The sequence below is a fragment of the Camarhynchus parvulus genome, chromosome 5 (genome assembly GCF_901933205.1).
Source record: "Camarhynchus parvulus chromosome 5, STF_HiC, whole genome shotgun sequence".
NCBI lineage: Eukaryota > Metazoa > Chordata > Aves > Passeriformes > Thraupidae > Camarhynchus > Camarhynchus parvulus.
In genome coordinates, this window is record NC_044575.1 from 48,172,981 (window position 1) to 48,191,724 (window position 18,744).

Sequence of the window (18,744 nt, forward strand, 5' to 3'; positions counted from 1 at the left end):
GCGTGTGAGTGATTAGAAAGTCTGATGAGATATATATAAGGTCCATATAATTTCAACTTTGTCATGCCAATATTTAGGTAAAACCAGTAATAGTCATTTTCTGATTCTGGATATTAATCTAATTTTTATGTGATATTCACTTAGTGCTGGAGTACCTATTCTAATTGAACTCATGGAGAACATTGCAGAATGTAGTATGAGGTGACGTGTGACTGCGATTTTGCGCTATGTGGTTCACTTGGCATTTACATGGCTGGAATTTTTGTCATCATACAGACACAGAATCAGGGTTTTGTTTTGTGATTTTGGTCACATGTTTCCTGTATGTGTGCAAATTTGTATTTGTGCATAGACAAGTACAGCTATGCTTCCATATTAGAACTTAATTTATTGCAACATTGTGATGCTGGCTCTTGAGCCAGCATACATTTTATCACACAATTAGATGATTTAGGATTCTGCAAATATATATTATGCAAGTGTGGATGGATGGCACTTTATAAACATATGACTGAACCATACCTCTGATCCATCCTTGAATTTTAGGATTGTCATTGACTTTGCTTGAAAAATTCTCCCTAGCTTTCCTCAATGTACAGTAGTGTTGTCTTTTAAATATTAGGATTTATAAAGCAGAACATAATTGTCAGATTTTAAAATACAGTTGGGCTTTCTTTCCAGCCACATTCTTTGTTAAAAGCTGCTTAAATTCCCATATATTTAATGATGTCTTTTTTAATGACTTTTTCTGATTTAAACCCTTTCTCCATAATTTAACTTTTCTTCTCCTTTTCTTTTTGTCCTCAGCTAACGTAAGAGCTTTCTGACAGGACCATATTTAATTAAGGAAACAGGCCAAATTCTGCCCTCACTTAAAACCCATTCAACTTCAAAATTGATGGGCAATGTGGAGATGGAGACTGAGCTGATATTTGTCCTGGCTGATAGATTTTGTAAAGCTGCAGGCATCGAGCTTGGTCGGAATGGGACAGTGGTCAAGCAAACCTGCAAACCCTCAGTGAGCAGGAATGAGAGGAAGCACCTGCATCTTTTGTGCTGAAGTTTTAGTCAAAAGTAGTCTCCCAATCTCAATTCCTACCCCACAATTTTTACCAGCCTTCATTACACTTTTTCACGTTGGGCATTTCATTAAAAGAAAAATAGGGCATTGACCTTGCTATTTGTCTTAAAAAAAGTGTAGCAAAGAGGAGACCATTATTAGTTTGACAGAAAAATAGGGAGTCAGCTGTCAAACCTGGAATTGGTGCCAGAGCGGTGGGGAGGAGGTTCAATAAGGGCCAATTTGAGTAAATAAGCAGAGCAAAGCTATGAAATAGGGGGAAGAAGCTTAAATGTCATAATCAGAGGATTGATGAATTCAAGGTGTGGGAAAGATACATCAGGTCAGACTGAAAGGCAAGGCACATGTTCCTTATTTGTAGAGGTCTGTGGAAGGAACAAGGTGATACGTATATGTGGGAGGCTAGAAAGGAAGAGCTGTAATGGATGGAGTATTTAGGGTAAAAGAAAACAAAGGCCTGGCCAGGTGTTTCAGAGATACAGTGAGATAAAAACCACCTGAATATAGAAGACACAAGAAAGGACAGAATTTGGATACAGGCTGCTTATAGGAGGAAAAATGAAAGGAATGAAACCAAAGAACCTATTAAGCTGTGGGGCCGCCCAATAGAAAAGGTGATGATTTTATTATACACAGTGAAGGATGTCAGTGTGAGAGGCACTCATAATAGCATTTCTAAAATGTGACAGTGCTAATGGGTTTGCAGCCGTGTGACTCAGAGAAGTTGGCCCATTTTTTTTTTTTTCCTGAAAGAAGACGGACTTGTCTAGATGACAGAAATAGCTATTGTCCCAGATGTACCATCCTTGCTCCCACAGAATTCTTTAGGAATGACTCTTTCAGGCATAGCATTTCTATTCCCTGAAAGAATAGTCCTCCATTCTCTAAAAGTCTCTAGAAGTCAACACACATCTTTTGAATGGGTATATGTAAGTACAGAATTTTTCCCTGTGTGTCAATAGGTTTGTTTGCTTCACCAATAGTATGTTTTCCATTTGTTATAACCTTTTTTGTTAGCAATAGAGACACACACAGCAGTTTCTCTCTCAGCCTCTCAATATTCAGTCCTCTTAAAAACTGAAGGAAAACTGTGAAAAATATTAGTTTATATTCAGACTACTCTTTAGATTGCTGCAGTATGAGACATTGGTTTGTATCTTGTAGCATCTTGTTGTGAGGTATTTATGTTGGTACAGAAGGTGTATTAAATATTTACAGTGTGTGTCAGCTTACTAGTTTTGGAGCTTTGGGGACAGGGACTACACCTTACTGTTTATCAAGAACAACACCAAGTACAAGAGGGTCTTGACCTGCTGGTCCTTCAGGAGCTGCTCTGATAAATAATAGTAGTTGGGAAACATTCTGTCATTGTAACACATTGCTGTTCCTGTTGTAGTTTAAAGTGAAATAGAAGGATCATCTTGACAGCTCTACAAGTCCTGGTCTTTGGTGGTAGATAGTGTCCTTGTTACAGTGAATTCAGGAAGATACCATGTCAATCCCTGACCTTGGCAGTTGCTGAAAACCCCAAATTTCTGAGGAATGCAGGTGTGCTCCAGGTGGCTGTCATCCTTCACCATCAACCCCTATTCAAATACACTCATGCATACATGCCCCTAACGTATATTGGGCACAAAACTTGATTATCTGTTCATCTGTGAAAACCAATCTGTGGGAAACCTGAACTGGGATGATACCATCACTCTCAAGAGGGGCAATGGCTAAACAGTAAAACCGAAGTGAAACTGAGAATGTTGTGGCACACTAAATGTGCTGTGCTTCTCTATGCAATCTTCTGTTCTACCCCTCATGGAATGGATCTGCCTCATATTGAATGTCTTGCTGTGCCTCTTTTCAGATGCTCATTAAAGAATTGGGTGCTGCACCCTGATCATATTTGGTTGATCTGGGAGCTGGAGCTGCTCTCCAATATCCACCTAAGGGCACTTCTCTTTCTCCCACCGAAAGGAGAGAACAAAACAGTGCTGCCCTGACTGTGGGCTCAACTGTGGGTGCAAGAGCAAGTTGTGCTGCATTAGCAGTACTGCAGGAGAATCCTGGACTTTGTGCTAACCCCAAATGAAATTCAAAAGGAAAGTGAGAAGTTAAGAATGGGATGAGAACAGACCCCCAAATTTACCTTTTTTAACCCAACTTAGCTCTCACCCAAGAGGTTTAGCAGTGTCTTCAATTTGGTGGTGTCTTAATACTTTCTGTGTGTCAGTATTTTGAATAATTCACATGGTGTCACCTGTCATTAATCTATGCCTCCTCTGCCAGTCAGGGTTCTGACATTGTCTGTGGGTGGGATACAGTACCTGAAAAGTTTCATTGTGTTCCCTGCTGTTTCATATCTGAAAAAGGGCTTGCATTCCTAAAAGCTCGTCTGTTCTTTTCTAACTAAATCAGTTGGTTTAATAAATTCTATTACCCTTCTGTACTAACCCTGCCTCTAGTCCATTGCTCATTACACTGTGCTTTTTCCTCAATTACCCTTAAATGCAACTCCTTCCTCTTCAGTTTTATACCTTTTTCCTCTTTTCCTACTTTTCCCTCTATCATCCCTTTATGTACATTTATTTCCTGTATCTGTTGCCATGTTTAATTTTGAAAAACAGAATATAAAGCACATTTAAAAATTAGATTTCTGGCTATGCTGCTTATACTCTCTTGGCCTGAGTTGCCTTTCACACCTATAAAACTTCGTATTTTTGATCCATTAATCTTTGCTTTTGAAGGCTTCAGCAAGCTAGTTAGTAAGATTTTTTTTGACAAAAATGGCAGTCAGAAGAAGTTTGACCTGAGAGTATTTCATCTGACAATTTGGAGGCAAAAGTACTTTTAAGATTTTAAGACAGCAAAAATCATTCAGGTAGGTAAATGTTGAAGTATATATATTTTTCTTTTATCCCATTCATTCAGAGAACATTTCATTATGAAAAAAGGAATTCACAGGAATTACCCAGTCCGCAGTGACTTGTCTCTCACGCTGTTTCAATCCACTTTGCAAACACTTAACTGAAAAACATTTTTTCATCAGGACTGAAGATATGAGCATGTAACAATTTTTGTAACTGGATATAATTCTGTAATTATCAAAATAAAAATTAGAAGTTAAGTTTACATTTGAAATTTCAGAAAAACACACTCCAGGATTCTAAATACAATTAACTCTTTATTTTGGAAAATAATGTCACTTGTTTTGCCCCCTTTATATTCCTTCAAATCACTATGATGAGGGCTTAGAGAGGTGACTTTTATCCATGTCTTTCATCAGTGTTTACGCTCTGACCATTAATTTAGATACAATTTTAAATACAGGTCAATTGCATTTTCAATGCATCTTGAAAAACTTTCTGATCATTTTCTTTCCTGTCTCAAAATTGTCCTTACCCTCTCCAAGACCTCACAGAGAAGTTAATGTAGAAATGACCTGTTGGTAGATTTCTAAGAAGCTGTCAAATCGGGCACAAAAGTGAAGGCAAATTTCAATTATTACTGTAGTCTATCACTTCCTCATCATACTGGAAATATCCCCCAACAGTGTATCAAAAAAGAGGCATTCAAACTGACTTGTTGCAGTAAACAATACTGCAACAAAAACAGTATTATAAAACTTTTTTTGACCTTTTGGGAAAAGTGTTAATTTCATGGGGATTTATAGAAAAAAAAAAGGTGTCAATTTAATGCAAATTCAGAGGGGAAAGGTAGATTGAAAGTTTTTTCTTGGGAGGTTTAAAAGCTGCGATGATTGTAAAAGATATACAAACCTAACAATCATAAAAGCAACATTCTTTTACTAGTGTATATTAATCACCTCATATCATGCTGGCAATATGTAGAAACACAATGATTCACCACAAGTATGATGAAATCCATCTTTACACAAAATTCCAAACAGTTCTAAAAGTGGATCCTTAAACCAATGTCTGGTGGAGTTCTCTGGGGGCTCAAATAGCTCTTCCTCCTACTGAAGCCCAGAAGTATCAAGGTCATCTCGAGTTTAGATGTCTAACCCATGTGGCTAAACAAGAGTGGTTGATTATCTGAACAGATTATATGAGACTGAGCCTTCTGTTATTGCTGCCCTCCTTCTACTCTGAGGTTTCTAGGGGCATGGCCAGAGTATATTGTATGAAAGCAGAACATGCAGCCAGTAGTGGCAACAGTTTACTGTTGAATTTGCAATAAATGTAGAATAAAAGGCGAGAAAAATCAGAGTTTCACAATTATTTAGATTTTTAGTGATTTACTTATCTGCTATGATGCAGTCAGTGAGAGACGTGAAAGATTTGTCCTTCAAAAGGTTAGAAAGTGTGGAATTTGGGTTTGTCTATTTTCAAAACTTCATTCAATCTTTCTCAGTAAGTATTGTCTGCTTATAGTGGAGAATGCTAATAGCCAGACTGTAATCATCAAAAGTAATATAGAGAGCTTAATATAATTTTCACAAGACAGGTAGTGATAGCTGCTTATATGTGGTATGAGCACTTTACCACCCTTTGCAGTTTAACAGCTGATGTTGACCCTAGAGCAGTGGTTGGATTTCTGGTATGCTTTGGCAACTGTTTGAGTCTCATTGTCCAGATTCCAGAAAGCTGCAGATCTGTGGTGTCAGCACCAATCTACTAGATTTCTAAAGTCTTATTCACGGTGTTTGTCATCTTGAGATGCAATTGCATGAGAATGAATGATGTTGCATTTTTTTAGCTATGCTGAACTAGAATCAGAGACATGTTGGTTTGTATAAAATCAAAATATTAGAATTACTGAATGAAGGATGTTCACCATAGCTGATAAGGTATCTTGCTTCCTTTGAAATTTGTTGTTAAAGTTCCATCATCTACATTTGCTGATTAATAATCTCTCTATGTAAATTGGATTATGAGTTTCTTAAAATCGCCACAAATTAGGAGAATTTTTATGACATTCTTACAGAAGTTGCTCTGGAGTTACAAAAAAAAAGGAAAAAAGTCACAGTCAAAATGTGTGACCTCAGCTATCCCCAAAGTAGTGTGGAAAGCACTTCCAGAAGAATGAGGGGGTGTACTACAACCTGGGTATAGTGTAGAAAGAAACTCTATACTGTCCTTCATACAGAATGATTAATAGAGAGATGACTTCTTATAGAATTGTAACTTTAAAAGGCAGTTTTATTGACTTACAGAATACCTGTAAGTCCAGAAAAAGATTAAATATTATCTCAGAGCAGTCCACTATAGTTTTGCAAGAGATCAAGGAGTTCCATTAATAGTACAGTAGGAGGCAAAATATATGTATATATATAGCAAAGGTTTATATAGATCTCATGAGACTCCCCTAGGGAACTGGAAGAGACTCAATAGGTGAGAAGGAGATAAGAGGGGGGGAGATGGGCGGGAAATTATTGCCAGTCTAGAAGGAGGAGGCAGAACAAATTATTCTAATGGCAGTTTTTAGAAATACATCTTGAATGCACAAGCTGATAGCAATAATTGAATGTGATAAAATCCTAGACAGTGAACTTTCTTTTAGCACAAACATGTCAAGACAAAAATATCAAGTCACGTAAAGACCCTCCACCCCCTTCCTGACATCATGGTTCAACATTAGTCATGGTTTGCAAACTTACCATGAACTTACTGAAACAAAATTTAAACAAAAATCCCATAATGGGAAAATGGGAAAAAAATCACCTGTTCTTCAACTAGTTGTGGTGGGAAGGACTTCTGGAGGTGCATTGTTTTTGTAACTCTTTCATGAAAAAGTGAAGAGATAACATTACCACAGTTCAAAAATCCTGGAACCATACAGAGAGTGTAGGTAAAAAGTCCAGCTGAGTCCATAGATTAACACATAAACACTATAACGTACCATGCTAATTTACTATAGAAATAGTTCAAAATGAATATATTTTGCCTTTCGTGTTTGTTGTTAATGAAATCTGAAAACTTTTTGAAATAGAGCAAAGAATACGGTCTGAAGATGAAAGGAAATAAAGAGTGCTGAGAAGCCAAAGAAATTCACCTTGAGTTACACTGAAATTTTGACAGTGCTTTAAAACAGCTCCTGCTTTCTTGCTCAAGTCTTGATAGCTGGACTGCCTTCTCTGCGCCCCTCACACTGCAAACTTTCCTCCAGGATCCCAGCACATTTAGTTTCTGGCCCATGGCTAAGGATGTCTGTGGATTTGAACATAAGAGATAGCAATTACAGACCATGATTCTGACATGGACCCCCAGATGTGACAAAACTGTTATAAAAAAAATAGCAGGAAAGGACAGAAAAATAAGTAAAATAACTAGTACACCAAATAACTGCTTTAAAATTTGGAAGTAACAGCTAAGGCGACTAACCAGGCAACAAGGACACCCAGAGCCCACTGAGGGTTTTGTAGTCATCTGGATAATCATTTATTTACTGTCTGATACAGTGAAACCAAGAGCTACTGGTCACTGCAGACCTGACACACCAAATTCACTGTAAGCTTACATCTGAGGGGAAGACAACACACATCATTGCTTCAGGCCAATGCTGAAAAGTTCTGTCAAACAGCAATGAAAAAGGTGAACACCATCATCTGCACTCAGCTCAAGGCAGAAATGAGCAAACTACACCCCCAATACAAGCAGGAAAACATGTTTCCTTTTAAATATGCTATAGATAATTTTTCAGTGCTCACAATATTAAACTGCATGGTATTAACTGAACATCAGTGTGCAAGATCTGTACTTTTTTCTGTGGCTTTAAAAAGTACATTTATGGGAAATGATGCCACTTCAGCCTCCTCCTCCCAACTCTACAGGAAAAAAAATCCCAGTAGCTTTCTTCATAACTTTGTATACATTGAGTTTTGTTAGAGAGAATTAGATCCTTTGGCAAGTGAATCATCTACCATGCCCCATCTTTTCTTCCTCAAGAGGGTAGAGCCGTAGGCTTTGTATCAAATTGTACAGTACGCCATTTTTTAAGTTGTTGGAGTTTATTTCTAGTTCACAATTTATTTGATTGAGTCAAGTGCAGTCATGAGGTGGAAAAGTGGTGATAGATGAGTATGATAAATGCACTTTGAAGAAAAGTGCCTCCAGAAAGTTGTGCAGATATATTCAGCTGCATAATATCAGATTTCCATGAAAAGGGTAGCCATTGATATACTAGAAGCACTCCCACTAATGGAACCATAATTAGTGCATGCTACTTGCATCCTGTGCAAAGTTAACTCTCCCTTGTCACAGACAAGACAGTAGTAGTATTTTAGTAAATCTTGATGCCTTCCTACTTGCATTTTCAAATGCACTTTAAATTAAAACCTTTCTCAAATGAGAAATAATTGGTGTTTGAGATTACTGACTAGAGCTGTATTTGGAATTTTCTTGCTGTATATGTCCCTTATGAGATGCTGAAATGAAGTTTTGGTATTCAGTGGTGTGGGTTGTTTAAGGACCCTGGGCTTATGCAGGTACTACCATGGACTCTAGGTTTTAGTGCTTCTTCTGTCTGAATTATCTGCATCAAAGCATCATGGGGACTTCACACTGACATCCCTTTCCCAATTACATTCTGGATGTATTCACTGAACAATGAAAGCACAGGGAAAAATATAGAAAGCTAGTGATGTCAAGGATTTATTCTGAATTTTTTTTTACTTTCAGTCGTTTCGGACAATATTTGTGTTTGATTTTGGCCTAAGAATTTTCCCTGAAATCTAAGGCACTTTAAGGTCTTCAAAAAGTAGAAAAAAATCCAGAAAAGTTTAGAGTGAGGATATTATCTCCCACTCTAGAGATTGCTTTCTAGCAATAAATGGCTGTGAATGGCTTTGTCTCCATTCAGGGCAATGACTTCTGAACTCCTTGAAGCACTGCCACAAATGAGCAGTCCCTTCTACAACATCAAAGCAGACCTGGTCTTTCATGTGCTTGAAATAATTCAATTTTGGCTTTTATGATTATATACTTAGGTCTTAGCTGTGCTACTGCTGGTTACAGTGTCACAGAAGACTGTATGGGCCACAGTATCCGGGTTGATGGCTAAACAAAGAGGGGTTGCAACAGATTCAGCAGAGGTCCATCCATGTACAGCTGCCAGGTGAGAAATGGGTCCTGTTTGTCAATACAGTATGAAAAATATAAATGAAATGGGGTTCTTCAAGCTTGGTATGATGCCAATGAAAGCAATGGAGCTTCTCTGATTTATAGAAAAGGAGGACCTCAACAGCAATATTTTATTATTGTATTTTAGTGAGTAATTGAATACGAGGAAACTGTGCACATTGTATAGATTTTTTTCTTTTTTTGTAGCAGTAAAATGGGATTTTACCAAACTTCTAATGAGAAGTCATTTTTAGTGTGTAAATTTCATTATTGTCAGAGGATGTGTAAAGCATGACTGATTAAATTCCTTAGTGTTTATTTTAAAGTGTTCTGTACTAGTTATCAAAACATTTTCTGTAGTTCACTACCTTGCTTAGGTTGAGGGATTTGTAGAAATATTACTTGGTAAGAAAGGGTTAAAAAAGTGAAAGATAAATAGCTCCAAGTGTAATTGTTTTAGTAACAATAATGTTATGTCTCTGCTACAGTGCATAAAGAAAAGAAAAAATTGCTGACAAGAAAAGAAATATCACACTTTGAAAAAACTTTACTGAGTCTAAGGAAGGCACTTTTAAATTTGTGCCAGTTACAGTAATTAGTAAACTTGTTCTTAATAGTGTTGTTAAAATGTAATTTTTTCACACTTTCTCTGACTTTGACACTGCTGCTTTTTAAACTTCATTTTGCACTTTGTTCCATTGTTCTTTAATCTTCTGCACTTTGCATTTAGTATCACTGAAATTTCGCACTTACTATGTCAATAACATCTGGCAAAATTGCCACCTATTAAGAGTAAGTGTTCTTTTTTCTCCTGTGAGAAATGTGATGGTGTATTATATTGGTTTCCCTTGAGAGGCTAAGGAGACAATTTTAAAGCAGATAAATGCATTAAAGAAATAACCTGAACTACAAGAGAAGGTTAACGAAAGTCAGAAACTTTTTACATTTTTTTTTCTTCCATCCTATTTTTTGCCTGAATAAAAGCATCCTATACATGTGGGGAGTTCAGTTATGCTATGTTTTGCACATTTGGATGTATGTTACATTTCATGATGCTGCTGCAGGATACGATATGTTCTCATAGGCTTTTAACTACAGCTTCTTCTGGCCGTGTTGGATATGTGTCAGTTTAGTGATGTATTGCAGCAAATGTGCTGGTAAGCTGAGCACTGCTAGAGAGCATTGTGAAAACACAGAAGTGATTTTCCAGAGACGATGTAGCCAGGATTAGGCCTGGCTTTGAGTTCTCCACCTCCATCCAGTTCACTTGTGCATGGAGTGAGTGTCAAGTTCCTTCTCACAGCAGAAATATTCTACTGAAGGAGGATGTGATGGGTTGGAGTGAAATCATAATCCTAACTTCCTCTGTACTTACCAGACCAGACAGAAAGTTCCTGACCTTTGACATCACCCATAGCCAGAAGACTGACCCACTTTGTACGTGCCGTCTCCAACAAGGCCTTTCTTGTTGAAGTTAGGACATAACACGTGCATGTCTGCATATAGTCTGGCCTTTAAAGTGTGCGACCTTTTCCCAAACTGTATAAATATCTTGAGTATGCATGTGATACTTATATATACCATGCCTGTAAATAAAACTGAATTTAGAGAATGAAGTACGGCCTAAGATAGAGATTTTCCTTTGCCATGGATAATATCTGGGTGAAACTGGGCCCTCCATGCTATACAGATGCTGAAATGATGCTGAAATTCACATAATTGCCCATAAGGCAAAGAAGGAAAAACCTTCACAGGAGAAAATTCTGTACCTCTGTTTACACTGTGGGGTCAATTTTCATAACACAGTCTCCCATGGCATTGCAGGAATGTGAGCTATGAATGGCAAAAGAAAATACAGTGTGCTCCATAGCCTGTCAAAGACATGGGGAATCTTTCCTTTGACTTTGGGGGAGCTTTGGCCTGAGTCCTTATTATAAAAGCAAACTATATGATTTGATTGAAAAAACAGGAGGGATGGGAATACAATGAAGTGAGACTCAGGGATTTTGGTACTTAGGCGGATTGTGGAAGGGCATTCCATATCTGCAAAACCTCGTGTCAGGACTCAGTGTAGCAAACACTGTGATATCTGGCTTTGCATGAGGGATGTGAATTTTGCACCCAGCTACACACACAGCCCCAGTTAGCATAATGAGAACTGTGCATATATTGAATCACAGAGAGAGACTTGAGCAGAAGAAGGTCTGTCCCCATGGAAAAGTGACTTAACAATTAGACTAAAGAAATGGACTGTTCTAAAATTGGTACACTTGAGCTTTATTCAGCATATTGTTAAAGAATAAATAGATACATTCTTCATCTCTGTACAGATACATGTATGAGACTTAATACCATAAATGGCTTGAATTTGTATGCTTGAATTCAAAAGAAATTTTACTTGAGTAAAACAACATAGGAATGAGTTCAATGCCTTAGTGACTTTGATATATACAATTGCTATAGAACACATCTAATCTAAAATAACTTGAACCAATAATATTACAGAGCTGCTACAGTCTGACTATAGTGCAATGCATATTTCTATGGTTTTCAATTTGCACATAATATTTGTAATGGCGTTTATTCACTTTTTTCTGTATAAATCTACCCAGGTGATGTGTTGCTGCTTAAACTTTGAATGTATTTCTTGGAGGACATAGAAATAGCAAAATAAAGCATGCTTGAATATTTTCACTGTTTTCTTTCTTCTATGTATACAATTAGGGCTCATATATTTGCATCTCAATCGATCCTGTATTATAATATGAAGTTTACATATCAGTGGTTACAAATAATGAGGTAGTGAAGAACAAAAATTGTATTTCTCTTCTCAAATTTTCCCTTTTCTTAGATTTCTCTTCTTCATTCTTTATTGACTTCAATTTGAAAATCCTTTCACTGACATGAATGCATTTTCTTCTGACAAACTGACTCTTCTGATGTTTTTTATTTTAAAATATTTTTATACACAAATAGTATTCTTTTCAATACACAAATAAGTCTCTAATGAGTACAAACATGAATCAAATGCTTATGTTGTCCAGCGCTATCCAGCACGATCCTGCAGTGCTCATTGTTAACCATCCTTCTAAAAATGTCATCTTCAATTTCTTAATTTAGAAAAGACAATTTTTTTCCTTTTTCTGAAAATCCACCAAGAATTTGCAGTTGTGATTCATTAGCTTCCAGATGGACTCAGAACTGGAGATTCAAGCTACTTCTTAAGGTGACTGCTTGACTAAACTGCCCCAAAAATCGGTTATTTTTCTGTTTAAAGACACATTGTGATAGATTACATGCAGCTAGCTTGTATGAGCCTTGTTCACACTTTGTAATGATTTTCTTGGTAGGTAGTTCCCATGATTTCCTGGGGAAGATTCAGAGAGTAAGTCAAGGTTTGGCAACTTTTCAAAGTTGAGGTGCCAGATGGTATTTTTCTTTCCCAAATTAGAAGTTAAGCATGCTGTTTGAAACTCAGCAAGAGCTGGGAGATGCTGCCTTTCACAGAACAAGATGCTGCCAATCACCTTTTTGGAGGTATCATCTCTCTGCACAAAGCTGTAGTTTCTCAGCCCTGTTGAGTGTGGAAGGTGCGGGAGCCTCTGCCTTTCACAGGTGCCCCTCCAAAGATGTGCTTTGTCTCCCAGCTCCTGAGCTCTGCTGTGTGCCCTTAAGAGACTGCCTGGGGACCATCCTGGCCAACCAAGCTGAAGGTTGATGATCCCTAGAAAAAGAATTTTGTTTGAGGAGCAGAGATGCCCAATATAACCCTAGTCAAGGGAACTGGTTTAGATTGTCACAGTGATGCCCTCCTCTGATAGCTGTTTCTCTGTGTGCTAATTTCATTGTCCCCATGCTGCTGTTTTTGAGGTTGTTTTTCCTCCAAATTCAATTTTAAAAAAGTGACTAAAAGGTCAGGCTTTCAGCCTATAGTATATGTCTTTAGGCAGTTATGCTCACAGTAGGTACTTCAGGGAAAACAAATTTGTTTCAGGTAGGCAAGTGATTTAGCTGCCAGCACCCATTTTCTGGCACCTACACATTGGCAAACATCATAGTCTACTTCCCTGTTCAGCTGCAGCCTGTCAGATGAAAGCTGCTACATTTTACATTTTTGAATCTCTTTCATGTCACCAGAGGTCACAATCCCTTGTCTGGGAATCACTGAACTCATGAATATCCTCATGGCACAAGGCCCTTTAAGTCTTCTGCTTTGTGAACTAACAGGAGCAAGAAATGTTAGAAAAATGGCACCTTTTATAACCTGAAAGGTTGGGGATTGTCTTGTACTGCTAAACTAGTGCCTCCACTCAGTGAAAGGGCAACACAAAGATACTAAAAGAGAGGGGGACTTTCTGAAGCAAGTAAATACAGATCCAGAATGGTGATCTGGCTTGTCCTTCAGTCCAAACATGGGCTCAGCACTCCTCAGCTGTTTGCATGAGGTGCGTGTAGCCAGGCTGTGGCCCTTGAGAGAAGCTTTGGAGGACAACATCACTGAACTGCTTTAGCACCTGGGCTTTTGTTACACAGCATAATGGCCCATGATTTCTTGGGCATGAACATGGCATTTCTCATGAGTGTGAATATCAGCAGATTCACATCTGACCAGAGGCTGACAAGTCAGAGGACTATCAGAAGTCCAGAATCTCTTGGCTACTAACCAGCTGATAGCTCATCTCCTGCCATATCAGAAAAAAGAGTGCAGGAACTTATGTTGATTCTTTCTCCATCATCCTACCAACTTAAAACCACTTTTAAAGAAAAAGGAATGAAAACCAATTTGACATTTATCAAGATAGCTTGGAGACAACAAATATGTTGCAAGCCTGAAGACAGGTGCATTACCACTAAGAAGGATTTTGTTATGAATGTTCTCATTACAGTGTGTCAGGGATAACTAACAGCATAGAGTTTGTGCCTTGAGGTTCAGCTTTGCTGTTGTTATATTGCTGTCACATGGTTTTATGCTAATCTTTTAGATTAAATGGTAAATATAGAAGTCTTTATTCAATTAACAAAGAAGTAGTCATTAACGGATGGTGATTGAAATAAAATGGTGAGAAATATTATCCTCTTAAATAAGAAATTACTGCATGAGTGGACAAAAGCAGAACAGCAAGGGATGGAATAAAACTGGAAAAGAGCAAAAGCAAATGAGACATGCCTCAGCTCTCTGTTTAGAAGGTAAATGTTCAGAATTTACTTAAGCTTTTTTACCCACTCTGCACGATACATGTAATGTATATCCTAAGTTCTGCATGTGAGTGTTCACACACATTATGTTTGGTATTTACTCTCCCATTGGTTTCAATTGTTTTAAAGTTTGCTGCTGGCTATAAATCTCTCACTATAGCTTTTATATGAAGTAAAATAATGGACTCTTTTCATGTGATTATCTGTCTTCCTTATAGTAAATGTCCGAGTTGAGGGATGTGTTTTAGTCTTGGACTTTTTTTAACCTGTATTCTGATCAGATCTGACTGTAATAGTTATCCTTACTATTATTATTGTTATTTAAGTGATTTCAATAGACTTCTGACAATTACTGGGAATAATATAGCCTGTATGTGACAGTGCCAGCCAGCAAGGAAGAAGAGAACCTGCCTACAGAGCCAAAAGAGCAAACACCCACCACTCTACCTATTAGCTAAAAAATGTCTTCTCTATCCTTATAGCAGGTAGGCAGATATGAAGTGTGGTAATTACCTGTCCCTTATCTTATCAATAATTAATACTTTTCACTTTCATTATGTTCTTTTCTTTCTGGTTACTACACCTTGTTCATCACCACACTTGCTGTGTGTCTTGTTCTATGCATTTCCACAGCTGTCACGTGTTAGTTTTCTTGTGCTCTTCTTGGACAGAAAGGCACAGAAAATTCTGGATTAATTTTTATAATCAGAATGTATCTACATATATATATATATATATATATATATTGCTAAATGTTCTGAAAGAAATCAAGATAATGGTCATTATGATGAAATTGGAGGGGATGGTTTTTTCTGCTTTACTCTGCCAACATCATGTCAGCTGCAAGTAAAAAACGATAAGCGCTAGAAGCAGAAGTCTATATTGTTTTGCAGGTGTTTTGGTTATATTGACATTTTTCTTTTAATAGTCCTCTGACATATTAACAGTCATACATTGCAGTTACACTGTGCAGGCATGTGCAATGCCCAGCAAGGCATTCAACTGAGCATTTTATTTGCCTCATCCTCAGAAGTAGGGAGGGTCTTTATTTTTATCCTGGCTGTGATGGCAGGACCGGGACTGACAGAGCTCAGATTTCCTCTGTCTTTCCATCACAGGCAGAAGCCGTGAGGAACCTCTGTGACCAGAGTAACTTAGCATAGCTTGGCAACAGCTCTGTGCTGCAGTCAGACAGCCTGTTCTGGCTGCAGATGGTACCCTGATTTCTCCTGCTTAAGCATCCCCTCAGCTCACACCCAGGCTCCTGCTGAAAGTTACTGCCTCCTTGGCTCTCCTGGCATGAGTCACAGAATGACTTTGCAGTCCAAGGCAGGCAAACTGATGCAGGTTAAGGAAATAGTTTTTATTGAATCAGGTTAGGGAGCAACTAGGTGAGCAGGCAGTGACAGCTGTGAGGAAATGGATAAGATGTATGCAGGTGAGGGGGTTTTATCTGCAGTAAGAAGAGGGTGCCTGAGCACCACATAAGTGATGTCAGAACCCCTGCCTGTCTTCTGATATGGGAAAAGGGAGAGACTTTTTGTGCCCCTCCTCCCTTTTTGCAAATCTATTGCTCAAATAGAAGTGCAACAAACTCAGTGCTAAAACTCACTTATTTATTATTTTAAGGAGTTGAACAGCTGTTACCTGTTACCCCAGTCGGTGAACAGTTTCTCTAATGTTTTAGTCACAGATCAAGTATCGAGAGTAAAACAAACTAATTTCTCCCACTAGCTGCCTTTGTTTGGAGCCTGGCTTTATATACTAGGTTAATTTATTAGATCTTCTTCATTTTCCTTTAGCTGGTTAGTATCTAAGGCCTAGATGTGTTACAGATAGCTCACAAAAACTCTATTTTGAGCAGTAATCAGCTCGTATCTCATGTGAAATCTATAAATAGGTCTGGTCAGAACTTCAGCAGTAACAGCTTTAGGAAAACAAATTATTATAGGAAGTGATTGATGTAGTGACTAAATAGGTTGCAATCTTCCCCTGCAGTAGGTGGTGCTCACTGCTTAAATAAAATTAAATAGTGACAGTGATGGGCACACCAGTTTTTGATTGTGTCCTAAAACCAAAGATGGACAAATTGTGAGAAAAAAGATAAAATCTATGAGAGAGCAGAGCCTTATTTCATAGGGTGCATTCTTTCTAGCTAACCTTTCGTTTGCAGTTTTGCTTTTAAGTAGTCTTGCTAAAAAATCCTCCTCTGCTTGCTTTCTTGCTGCAGGGACAGACACCTGGTATATTTTAGTGCACAGTATGCTTTAAGAAGGTCTCAGAATACCAAAAAATGTTAAATTTTTACATAATCAGGGCTATTTTTGGTGAGAAAAATTGATTGGTAATTTATATAAATGCTAACTTCACCGGTTCAGCTGCTGCTTGTAGGGTCTCAAGGCAAATTGAAGTCAGTAAGAATTTGGCCCAGAAGCATTTGAAAACACCTATAACTGTCTGTATGTGTCTTAGGCACTGAAATACCTTCAAAAATGTGTTCTTCTGTCCTGTGTCGCTTGTGTGGTGCTGTGGAGATTTAATTTGCTCACAGATCCAGCTACCTGCACGTGCCTCTTCTCAGCCTGTGCTGTGGCAGGGGTCCTCCTTGCAGGTTTTCCCTGCACTGCTGCTGCTGCAGGTGTCTGCAGATGCTGGACTCTGCACCTCGCCCTCGCTGCCTCTCCTGTCTCAGCACCTCCTGGGGTCCTGACAGAGCCAGGGCTTTCCCCAGCAGTGAAAGGACGTTGCAGATAATGCGTGCAGACTCGAGTGGGGCCATGAGGAGTCTGTCTCCATACTCCTGTGTTGAACAGAAGCAGTCATAGGAACAAAACCAAGCCCCACACGTTCCTTTGTAATAAAATTTTGGAATTCGTACTGGAGTTTTTGATTTGGGCTGTTCTTGAATTTTTAGGAAAGTTTGGTGCAAGTTCTGAATTTTATGGCTGATTTCTATAATAGTTTTGAATTGGATGCCAAATTTGTGAGCTCTTCTCTGTCTAAGTACTTGGATATTATTGCCTTAAAAACTAAAAAAATAATTTCTCAGTAGTGAAAGCCTCTGTTTTGAGACTTTTTTCAAAACAGTTGATCTGGTTACCCAAGCAGAATAAAAATGGAAATTACATGAAAAATGTGTGCTAAAATTTTTGTAGTTTGATTTACAATTTGTATATTTGCAGTTTATTATTAATGTCCCATAATAATAGTTCACCTGGTAATAATGCATATTAATTCCTTCATATTTCTAAAGCCCTTTGAGAACCTAGAGAAGTGCAAGGTGTTATTAAATGATTTTAAAATTCCAGCTGTTTTCCCTGCAATAGATTTCATCTTAAGTAAGAATGAATATTAAAGAAAAATATAGATTTTCCTAAAGCGGATCTTCACGGACCTCCTGACAAAGTACATTTAATGGCATACTTTCCATCTCCTTTTCTTGGTGATAGGTGATTTTAATTTGATTTAGCTATTACTTCGTTACTTTAAGAATAAAAGTTCACAGAGGCTGACACTTGTCTCACAAGGTAGACTTCCACTCCAGTAAAAGTGAAGTAAACCTCTCCAGTCAGAAGAATATTCTCCTGTAATGCCTCTTTCATAAATATTGGTGCAGTGCTTAATAATGTCTTCTGTATAGAAATCTTGTCTCTCTAGAGAAATACATTGCTCTAAGAGCCCCAGAGATAGAAAAGTAAAATCCTTAGCTCACTACCTTAAACCTGGCATTTTCTAGATGCAGTGTTCTGCATGGCTTGATTTTATTTTGTTTGAAACCATAGTATTTCTATTACTATAGAACCTGTTGAAATGCAGACTGTTAGAATGCTAATGTAAATTCTGAAAAGGAAACTAATTTGTGCTGTTTTCTTAGGCTGCAACCAAGATTTTTTTTTGTATTATAAAAAAAAGAAAAATTTTGATGATGTAAAGGTCCATGAGTTAAACTGCAACTCTGTGTAACAAGGAAAAAAGCCACCTGAAAATATGTGTAGAATGTGATTTGAGCTGCAACAATGAACTCTTTCAAAACAATGCTGTCACTGTTTCAGTACTTTAAAGTGACACTGTGATTTTCAAGTATTAATAAGCATCCAGGGGGAGCTAGGGAGTAAAAATTTTGCTTTTTCTAATGGTATATAAGGAAATATGAATACAGAGAGAAGTAGTATAAATGACTAATTCGTATTTTGGGGTTGGGGCTTTTTTTACTAGGAACTTTTGATAAGAAACTGGTCAGCCATTCTGAGAGTGGTGGAAAGCCTGTCAAGGTCACTACCAAGGACAAGAGAGTCAATTAGTATGCAGATCAGAGCCAAGGAGTTCAAAGGTATTGTTCCAATTCAATCACATTAGCCAGGCCAGTAATGAACAAACGGCATGACCTTAATCAGG